Below are 11,139 nucleotides of genomic sequence, written 5' to 3' on the forward strand. Positions count from 1 at the left end.
AAATATAAATTATGAGAAAACATGTAATAATTTTTCTTTCTGAAATTGGCCTATATTCTGTAACAAAATGATTGTTAGTTTTATCCATTTTCCTATAGATTACAGTCTTTTCATAAACTCTACTGCGTGGATGGATACTACATAAACTGTGACAAATACAAAACTCCTTCCAAAGTCAACATGATCTTAAATTGCTCTTTCATGTTTCCTTGCATTCAATATCTTCTATATGCCTAGAAGAGTGGATTTTTGTAATAATGTTTATTTCAGGTGATACTGCTTGATTATAAAGAGTTGAGATTGCTGGCTTGTTTTACCTTTTAAAGAAACTGCAAAGTGTTTTTTAAAGCACCACCAGGAGTCTATGAGAATAGCTGTTTGCTTCTTGTCACCTCTGTTGTCTTATCTTGCTAGCAATTTTTTTCTGGACATGCAGTGGTTCCTCACTGTGATTTAATTAATGCTTACCTAACTGTCATGGTATCTTTTCATTGTCATTATCTTCTGCTCATTGGCTCCAGTTGCCAGTATTTGATGAAATCAAAGGATCTTGTCAGAACAATTAGCCAAATTAGATCTTTCTAACAGAAAAAAAAATTGAACTCAGTCTTCAGCTGAAAAAAAATGTGTCATTGTAGAATGTTATGGAAAACATCTTAAATTTGAATGCTGAGTCTAAGAGAGATAATCTTCAGCCATTTGTTTAGTGTATTTTATAGGAAAAAAGAATCAATATGTCTTCTTTCGATGTCTCAGTGATGATCCAATGTTTTTGGAGAATTACAGCAGCTATGCTCTGGTTGACAAAAATATTTCCACTTCCACCATTAAAAATATTCCAAAATAGAGGGCTTGCCTCCACCAGCAGGTCCCAACAAGTCTCCACCATCACTGCACAGCAGACTTGCTGAGGACCCATGCAGAGCCATCAGCCAGCCAAGATGCCCAAGTCAATCAATGTCCAGTTAACCACCATGCGTGTGGAACTGAAGTTTGTCATCCAGCCAAACACCACCAGGAAGCAGGTCTTTGATCAGGTGATAAAGATTATTGGCCTCTGGGAAGTGTGGTACTTTGGCCTACAGTATGTAGACAATAAAGGATTTCCTGCCTGGTTGAAACTTGATAAAAAGGTCTCTGCATAGGAAATTCGAAAGGAGAACCCTGTCCAGTTCAAATTCTGAGCCATGCTCTACCCTGAGGGAGTAGCTGAGGAGCTCATCCAGGACATCACACAGAAGCTCTTCTTCCTGCAAGTCAAGGAAGATCTACTTTCCCCAGAGACATTCATGCTCCTGGGGTTCTATGAGGTTCAGGCCAAGTTCGGAGATTAGAACAAGGAAATGCAGAAGTCTGGGTACCTCAGGTCTGAATAACTGATCCCTTAGAGAGTCATGAGCCAGCTCAAGCTTAGCAGGGACCAGTAGGAGAACCAGATCCATGTGTGGCACATAGAACACCAAGGGATGCTCAAGAACAGTGGTATGCTAGAATATCTGAAGATTGCCCAGGACTTGGAAATGTATGGGATCAACTATTTCGAGATCAAAAACAAGAAAGGAACAGATCTTTGGCTTGGAGTTTATGTCCTTGAACTTAACATTTATGAAAAAAATGACAAGTTGATCCTAAAGATTGGCTTCCCTTGGAGTGAAATTAGGAACAAGAAGTCTGTCATCAAGTCCATTTGTCAAGAAGGCACCTTATTTTGTGTTCTATGCTCCCCACCTGAGAATGGGGAACCATGGGCTGTATATGAGCCACAGGAAGCCCGATAACATCAAGACACAGAAGAAGGCCCAGGCTTTGGAGGAGAAGCACCAAAAGTAGCTAGAGTGACAGCAGTTGGAAACCAAGAAAAGGAGAGAAATTGTAGAAAGAGAAAAGGAACAGATGCTCTAGAAGGAGGAGGAGATGATGCTTTGGTTGCAGGACTATGAGCAGAAGACCAAGAGGGCAGTGAAAGAGTTCTCTGAGCAGATTGAAAAGGTCTTTCAGAGGACTGGAAGAGCTTGAAGGGGCTCGAGGCCCCATATGAACAACAATGCCAACCAACCAGAGCTTCCAGGGACTAAGCCACTACCCAAAGACTATACATGGACTAACCCTGGGCTCCAATCTCATAGGTAGCAATGAATAGCCTAGTAAGAGCACCAGAGGAAGGGGAAACCCTTGGTCCTGCCAAGACTGAACTCCCAGTGAACATGATTGTTGGGGAGAGGGTGGTAATGGGGTGAGAATGGGGAGGAGAAGCTTGTATAGAAGGGGAGGGGGGGGGGTTAGGGGGATGTTGGCCTGGGAATAAAAATCGAAAAGTAAAAAAGAAATACTCAAGTTAATAAAGATGGAAAAGAAAAAAAAAAAAAAAAAAAAAGAAAAGGTCTTTCAGTTGGAGGAAGAAAGGAGGCAAGCTCAGGAAGAGGCTGAACATTTGGAGGCTGACCCAGGCCAAGGAAGATTTGGAGAGATAGGTACAGGATCAGATAAAGAGTCAGGAACAGCTTGCTGCAGAGCTGGCAGAGTAGAGGGCCAAGATTTCACACTGGAGGAGGCAAGGAGGTGCAAGGAGGTCAACATGGAGGAGTGGCAGAACTGGGCTAAAGCAGCCCAGAATGACCTGGTGAAGATCAAGGAGGAGCTGCAGCCATTGATGAAAACCCCCACCCTTACCACCCCCAGTGTGTGGGCCGTGATTTCCATATGCAGGAGGGACTGCAGGATGAGAGAGCAGAGACCATGGGCTACAGGGTTGAACTCTCCAGTGAGGGCATCCTAGATGACATCAAAGAGGAGAAGCAGATCACTGAGGCAGAGAAAAATGAACATTTGGAAAATTTGCAGCTGCTAATTCTGAGCAATGAGTTGTTCTAGGCCTGGGATGAGAATAAGAGAAGCCACAATGACATCATCTACAATGAGAACATGTGGAAAGGCCATGACAAGTATAAGGCGCTCTGGCAGATCAGGCAAGGAAACACCAAGCAGCACACCTGCCAGTTCAAGGCCATGTAGAGCCCAGGCTGGGACCAAAAGCATGGGGCACCTCACAGTAGGCAGGTGTCACACTTGGTTCTTAAGTCTAGAAACTCCCTTGCCAGTCTGTGCCTGGAGCTGACCTGGTGCCACAGCTCTCTGTGCCCAGATCCTGTGGGGAGAGAGCTGTTATCTCAGAGGTGTAGACTATCTGGGAGCACAGGTCAGAACACCACTTCTGCTCACATACCTGTCCCAAGAAGAACCCACCTGGAGCCCTCTGGACACAGGAACCAAGGAGCAGTCTGGGAGAGAATCCTTCTGGTTTCTGTCAGCACTGGAGCTGACCCTGTGGCACAGCTCTCTGTATCCAGATCCCACTGGAGTGCTGAAATACAGACTTACAGGAGGGTCAAACCACTGTCAGAGACAGCAAGACCAGCTCACACTAGAGATAAAAAGATGGCAGGAAGCAAGGGCAAGAACCTAAGCAACAGAAACCAAGACCACTTTGCATCATCACAACCCAGTTCTCCCACCACAGCAAGCCCTGGATACCACCAGCACACCTGAAAAGCAAGATTTGGATTTAAAAAGCACAACCCATGATGATGTTAGAGGTCTTTAAGAAGGACATAAACAACTCCCTTAAAGAAATACAGGACAATACAGGTAAGCAGGTAGAAGCCCTTAGGGAGGAAACACCAAAATTCCTTAAAGGATTACAGGAAAACACAACCAAACAGATGAAGGAATTGAACAAAACCACACAGGATTTAAAAATGGAAATAGAAACAATAAAGAAATCACAAAGAGAGACAACCATGGAGATAGAAAACCTAGGGAAGAGATCAGGAGTCATAGATGCAAGCATTACCAACAGAGTACAAGAGATAAAGAGAGAATCTCAGGGGCAGAAGATACCATAGAAAACATTGACACAACAGTCAAAGAAAATGCAAAACTCAAAAACTCCTAACCCAAAACATCCAGCAAATCAAGGACACAGTGAGAAGATCAAACCTATAGGTATAGAAGACAGCAAAGATTCCCAATTTAAAGGGCCAGTAAATATCTTCAACAAAATTATAGAAGAAAACTTCCCTAACCTAAAGAAAGAAATGCCCATAAACATACAAGAAACCTACAGAACTCCAAATAGATTGGACCAGAAAAGAAATTCCTCCTGTCACAAAATAGTCAAAACATCAAATGCACAAATCAAAGAAAGAATATTAAAAGCTGTAAGAGAAAAAGGTCAAGTAACATATAAAGGCAGACCTATCAGAATTACCTGAGAATTCTTACCAGAATCTATGAAAGACAGATGATCTTGGGCAGATGTCATACAGACCGTAAGATAACAGAAATGCCAGCCCAGGCTACAATATCCAGCAAAACTCTCAATTAACATAGATGGAGAAATCAAAATATTCCACGACAAAACAAAATTTACACAGTATCTTCCACAAATCCAGCCATACAAAAGATTATAGATGGAAAACTCGAATAGACAGAGGGAAACTACAACCTAGAAAAAGCAAGAAAGTAATCTAATTTCAACTAACCCAAAAGAAGACAACCACACAATCATGATTCCAACCTAATGACAGAAAACAACAATCATTAGTCCCTGATCTTGCAAATCAAATTGAGTCCTGATCAATGGACTTGATTCACCAATAAAAAGACAGACTACCAGACCTAAACCACACAAAGACCCAACAAAGAAAGAGAACTTCAGACCAATTTCGCCTATGAATATAGACACAAAAATATTCATAAAATTCTAGCAAACCGAATCTAAGAACACATCAAAACAATCATCCATTATGATCAAGTAGGCTTCATTTCACGAATGCAGGGTTGGTTCACTATACAGAAATTCATCAACATAATCCACTTTATAAACAAAAATCAAGGGAAAATCCACATGATTATCCCATTAGATGCTGAGTAAGCATTTGACAAAATTTAACACTCCTCCATGTTCCAAGTCTTGGAAAGATCAGGAATTCAAGGCCCATACCTAAACATAGTAAAGCAATACACAGCAAAGCAGTAGCCAACATAAAACTAAATGGAGAGAAATTTGAAGCAATCCCACTAAAATCAAGGACTCGACAAGGCTGCCCACTCTATTCCTAGTTATTCAATATAGTACTCAAAATCCTAGCCAGAGCAATCGGACAACAAAAGGAGGTCAAAGAATACCAATTGGAAAGGAAGAAGTCAAAATATCACTATTTTCCGATGATATAGTATACTTAGGTGACCCTAAAAGTTTCACCAGAGAACTCCTAAACCCGATAAACAACTTCACCATAGTAGTTGGATATAAAATGAACTCAAACAAGTCAGTAGCTTTTCTCTACTCAAAAGATAAACAGACTGAGAAAGAGATTAGGGAATTGAAACCCTTCACGATAGTCACAAATAATATAAAATACCTCAGTGTGACTATAGCCAAGAAGGTGAAAGATCTGTGTGACAAGAACATCTTGTCTTTGAAGAAAGAAATTGAAGATTTCAGAAATGGAAAGATCTCATATGCTTATGGAATGAAGGGATTAATATAGTAAAAATGGCCATCTTGCCAAAAGAAATCTACAGATTCAATGCAATCCCCATGAAAATTCCAACTCAACTCTTCATAGAGTTAGAAAGAGTAGGTTGCAAATTCATTTGGAATAAGAAAAAACCAAGGAGTGCCAAAACTATCCTCAACAATCAAAGAAATTCTGGGGAAATTACCATCCCTGACCTTAAGTTGTATTACAGAGCAATAGTGATAAAAATGTATTTTATTTGTACAGAGACAGGTAGTTAGATCAATGGAATAGAATTGAAGACTCAGAAATGAACCTACACACCCATGGTCACTTGATCTTTGACCAAGGTGCTAAAACTATTCAGTGAAAAAAAGAGCATTATTAACAAATTGTGCTGGTTCAACTGGTAGTCAGATGAAATCTACACATTGAATGAAAATCTATACATTGTTATGGCCCTTTACAAAGATTGAGTCCAAGTGGATCAAGGACCTTGACATAAAATCAGATGCACTCAAACTATTAGAAGAAAAGTTGGGGGAGAGCTTCCAACACATCAGCACTGGGGAAAATTTCCTGAATTAAACACCAGCGGCTTATGCTCTAAGATAAAGAACTGACAAATGGCACTTAATAAAATTTCAAAACTTCTGTAAGGTAAAGGACACTGTCATTAGGACAAAATGTCAAAGAACATATTGGGAAAAGATCTTTACCAATCCTACATCCAATAGAAGGCTTATATGCAATATATACAAAGAACTCAAGAAGTTAGACTCTAGAGAATCAAATATCCCTACTAAAAATGGGGGTACAGAGATAAACAAAGAATTCTCAATTGGGGAATATTAAATGGCTGAGAAGCACCTTAAGAAATGTTTAATGTCTGTAGTCATCAGGGAAATGCAAATCAAAACAACCCTGAGATTCCACCTCACAACAGTCAGAATGGCTAAGATCAAAAACTCAGGTAACAGCAGATACTGGAAAGAATGTGGAGAAAGAGGAACACTCCTCCATTGTTGGTGGGATTGCAAACTGGTACAAATACTCTGGAAATAAGTCTGGAGGTTCCTCAGAAAATTGGACATAGAACTACATGAGGATCAGGTTATATCACTCCTGAACATATACCTAAATGATGCTCCAACACATAACAAGGACACATGCTCCATTATGTTCATCTCAGCCTTATTTATAATAGCCAGAATCTGGAAAGAACCCAGATGTCCCTTAACAGAGAAATGGATATAGAACATATGGTACATTTGCACAATGGAGTACTACTCAGCTATTAAAAACAATGACTTCATGAGATTCATAGGCAAATGGATGGAACTAGAAAATATCCTGAGTGAAGTAACCCAATCACAAAAAAACACACATGGTATGCACTCACTGATAAGTGGATATTAGCCCAAAAGCTCTGATAACCCAAGATGAAATCCATAGACCACATGAAGCTCTAGAAGGAGGACAACCAAAGTGTGGATGTTTCAGTCTTTCTTAGAATGGGGAATGGAAATATTCATAGGAGGAAATACGGAGACAAAGTTTGGAGCAGGAATCGAAGGACAGGCTATCCAGAGACTGCCCTACCTGGGGATCCAGCCCATATACATACAGCCACCATACCCAGACAATATTGCTGATGCCAAGTAGTGCATGCTGACAGGAGCTTGATTAAGCTGTGTCCTGAGAGGCTTTTCCAGCGCATGACAAATACCATGACAGATGCTGTTTGCAGCCAACCATTGAACTGAGAATGTAGTCCCTATTAGAGGAGTTAGAGAAAGAATTGAAGGAGCTGAAGGGGTTTTCAACCCCATAAGAACAACAGTACCAATCAACCAGAGCTCCCAGGAACTAAAGCCCCATCCAAAGAGTTCACATGGACAGATCCATGGTTCCAGCTGTGTATGTATTAGAGGATGACCTTCTTGGGCATCAATGGGAGGAGAAGCCCTTGTTCCTGCCAAGGTTTGACCCTATCCCACTCCCCCTGGTGTAGGGGAGTGTCAGGGTGGGGAGGCGGGAAGGGGTGTGTAGATGGGTGGGAGAACACCCTCATACCTCATAGATGAAGGGGGAAGAGGAATGGGTTAGGGGTTTATGGATGGGATACCAGGAAAGGGGATAACATTTGAAAGTTACATAAAAAAATTCAATAAAATAAAGGAAAAAAAGAGGAAAATTTAAAGGCAAATTTCAAGAGAGAAGAAAGAGAGAGAGAGAGGGGGGGAGGGGAGAGAGAGGAGAGGAGAGAGACTCCTTCTCTTTTTCAGTCTTGTGGAGGCTTGTTTCCCCAATATAGGGTAATGCTGTGGTGTTGTTGTCGGAGTGGCTGGATGGGAGGGAATGGGAGCATCCTCATAGAAGCAGGGGGAGTGGGGAAGGGGTTACTGGGCCAGATTTTTTTATGACAGCTACTGAATCACTTCCTGTGCTGATGGCTGGCCTTTATGACACAAGATTCAGTGTCACTTGGGACAACACTGTGGATCACACATTGGTGCTATACTTTCTCTAGTTTTACAATGAGCTCAAATTGAATTTGTTCTTGATTTGTATGAAGGATTCATCTCTTTCTGTTGAGGGGTGAAATGATTTTGAAATTTAAGTCTAAATCAGACCCCCACACAGTCTCTTTCCTCCCAACCTCTGGCAGAGTCTACGTCAGTCCTTCAGAGTTTATGGTACAGGACTCTCCTATACAAAATTCTCATGATTAGCTGTTAGCTCTAGTGTTCTGCTAGAGAATAGTATTTATATATGTGATGATATGGGTTTGTAACATCAGTTTTAAAAAGGGAAAGTTTTGTTTTGTATATTTTGTTACCTTTTACAGAATAAAATAATTCAACATTAAAAATAAATTCCAAAATAGACCCAAACCGTCTTTTTTGAAAATCAAATCTTAAATATGTGTAAAACTAGAAAAAGATATGAATCTTTCTCTCAGATTATCAATATGTTGGATGGATTGGTTGATATTAAGTTTTTTCTTCTTTGGGCCAATACCTTGTAGTAAGACTAGGAATGCTGAGAGCTGGCTGTGGACAGGAGTTGAGAAAGGATAGAGGTTAACTCAAACACTGAACATATCAGACGGCAGATTTATAAAACATAAATATGGAAAACATAAAAAGTGAAACTCTATATTGTTTCATGTGTACATACTCCTTGGGCAATCCCAAGGAGTTCCTTGAGTTCCTGTGAGTACCTAAGGTATAGTTTGAGGACTTGTGTTTTAAATGTAAGCCCCAATCAAAAAGTCTCATTAAGAGATATTCAACATCCCACTGTCTTTCTATGGGTGCCTCAGTGAGATATTAAATATTCCAAGGAAGATACATTTTTTGTTAGAAGAAAATGAGAGTCTCCTACATATTAATGTATAATATAGAATAGTTCGTTTGAGGAGTTGAATAAGGTTGAGACTGAATTTTTCTCATTGGCATTGATTTCAATACATGAGAAATTGAGTAATTGATTCTCTCTCTCTCTCTCTCTCTCTCTCACACACACACACACACACACACACACACACACAGAGAGAGAGAGAGAGAGAGAGAGAGAGAGAGAGAGAGAGAGAGAGAGAGAGGCATATGTCTCTCATATAGGTGGTGGTTTTATTAACGAGTCCTTGAAGTACTTTTATTATTTTAAATTAGCAATCATTGTCACATCACTCTTAAGAACCTTTGATTAATGTTTCTCCTGCATTATTTTCTTGTGGGAAAACCTTAGTGTCAGTGGGAGATCCAATTATTATTGTATTTAATTAAGAGTTTCCTTATTTCACTTTTCAAAGAACAATTTAAGAACTCAGAAACTCCACCTTATTTATATCCCTAGGATTGTGCACTGAGGACCTCTTGACAATATTCAGAGACTCCACTAACCAGATATTACAAAATAATTTTTTATTCATGCCTTTAAAATATAAATATTCATTTAATATGAAACAGAGGCAATAATATACATGAGTTAATCAGCTTTTCAAAATCATTTAAAAATAGAGATTTGTCATTTTAGAAAGCTTAACTACTTTTCTTCCTTCTAGAGTATTAGGGGAAAAATAAACACAAGCCACCCCATCTGGTAAGAAAACAAAGATCTATGTCACTCACATTCTTTAATCATTAGGGAAGAAAACCCAGCTGAATCAGCTGCTGGCATTCAGGCACATTGGGTATGTTGAAAACTTGATAGAAATTCACAGGGTGTCTTTAGTGTATTTGTCTGTTTTCTTCTTGATGAGGAAAGTGCACAAGGTATTTTAACAGCTAGATTTCCTTTTGTATCCTTGGAGGTACTTTCTTGACATTACTGAGAAGAAAATCCAGTCTCTTGTATCCCAGTCAATGTCCAGTGCCTTAAAACATTCTGAGTTCAACTTACTTCTTTTGTTTAGTGATGGAAGATGCTCCGTGTGTGTGTGTGTGTGTGTGTGTGTGTGTGTGTGTGTGTGTGTGTGTTTGTGTGTGTGATGTATATGTGGTCAATGGTAAGCATCTCCCTTTATAGCTGTTCATTTTAGTATTTGCAACATGGTCTCTCACTGAACACAGAGCTCACTGATTGGCTAGACTGGTTCTAATCCTCCTGGCTTCTCCTTTCTAGCACTGGGATTATGGCTGCACGTTATCATACTTAGCATTTTTATATGAGTGTTGATAGTCAAGCTCAGACCCTCATGCTGTCGGAACAAACATGCTGTACAGACAGTGACAATATCTCCAATTAAATATGTTGCAATATTTTAGGTCTACAACCAGAAGCCTTGATCTAAAGTTATGATCTTGATCATGATCTAAAGTCAGATCACTCAAATGTAATATACTCTTTGAAGGCAGAACATTATAAGTTAAAGGAATCCACAAGAATATGGGGGTATCAAAAGTTTCCATAAGACCAACCACGAAAGGCTAGTTAAAAACATGTATCTGCTCCAAAATGAAGAAAAGTAAACCAAGTTGGGTCTCAAGACCCAGCACTTGACAAATTCCTTCCCTATGACAGTCATAAAATCTTGCTGATTTTTACCAAATCTTATTTGTTTTCTATCATTATAGATAGAGACAGGCACATTGATAGGTATATCTGTGACATCTGAGGGGTGCTTTTCCTGCTTTGCTGCCTGGAGACTTCTCATCTTCTTCAAATCTCATTTTCAGACATGAATCTTCCTGTACCTACTTCCTGTCACACATCAGTTTTGCCATATTAAGTTTTGGCAATATTTCTTTTATCTTTTTCTTTTTCTTTATGCTTCTTTGTCTTTCCATTGTATTATGCCATTTTCTAGACTGATACCTTTTTTCCTTTGTAACTTCTGACATCTTCCTGCTCGTGGTGGCTGAATAGCTATCATATTGGCCCATTTGGACCTGCTTCATACAGGTCATATTTGAATAAACCTCTCCAGAGTTCCAAAAATTATTGTCAAATTCAAACTGTATTGAATTAGCCCTATTTCTGTACAGTGGACCCTAGAGGTATGCGAATGGATAAAAAAAGCTTGATAAGTTAATCCAATTCTAATTTGTTATTGAATTAATTAGTAATGCTTTCTCTCATTTCTACTTCTAGAATGTCATTTGAAGCTACT

General features: G+C 39.6%; 1 pseudogene; it reads left to right on the forward strand.

Moving 5' to 3' along the window:
• Positions 1-941: 941 nt before the first annotated feature.
• Positions 942-3,012, forward strand: LOC116914618 (annotated as a pseudogene).
• The last annotated feature ends 8,127 nt before the right edge of the window (positions 3,013-11,139 follow it).

The sequence above is a fragment of the Rattus rattus genome, chromosome 13, assembly GCF_011064425.1.
Source record: "Rattus rattus isolate New Zealand chromosome 13, Rrattus_CSIRO_v1, whole genome shotgun sequence".
In the NCBI taxonomy this organism is placed as follows: Eukaryota; Metazoa; Chordata; class Mammalia; order Rodentia; family Muridae; genus Rattus; species Rattus rattus.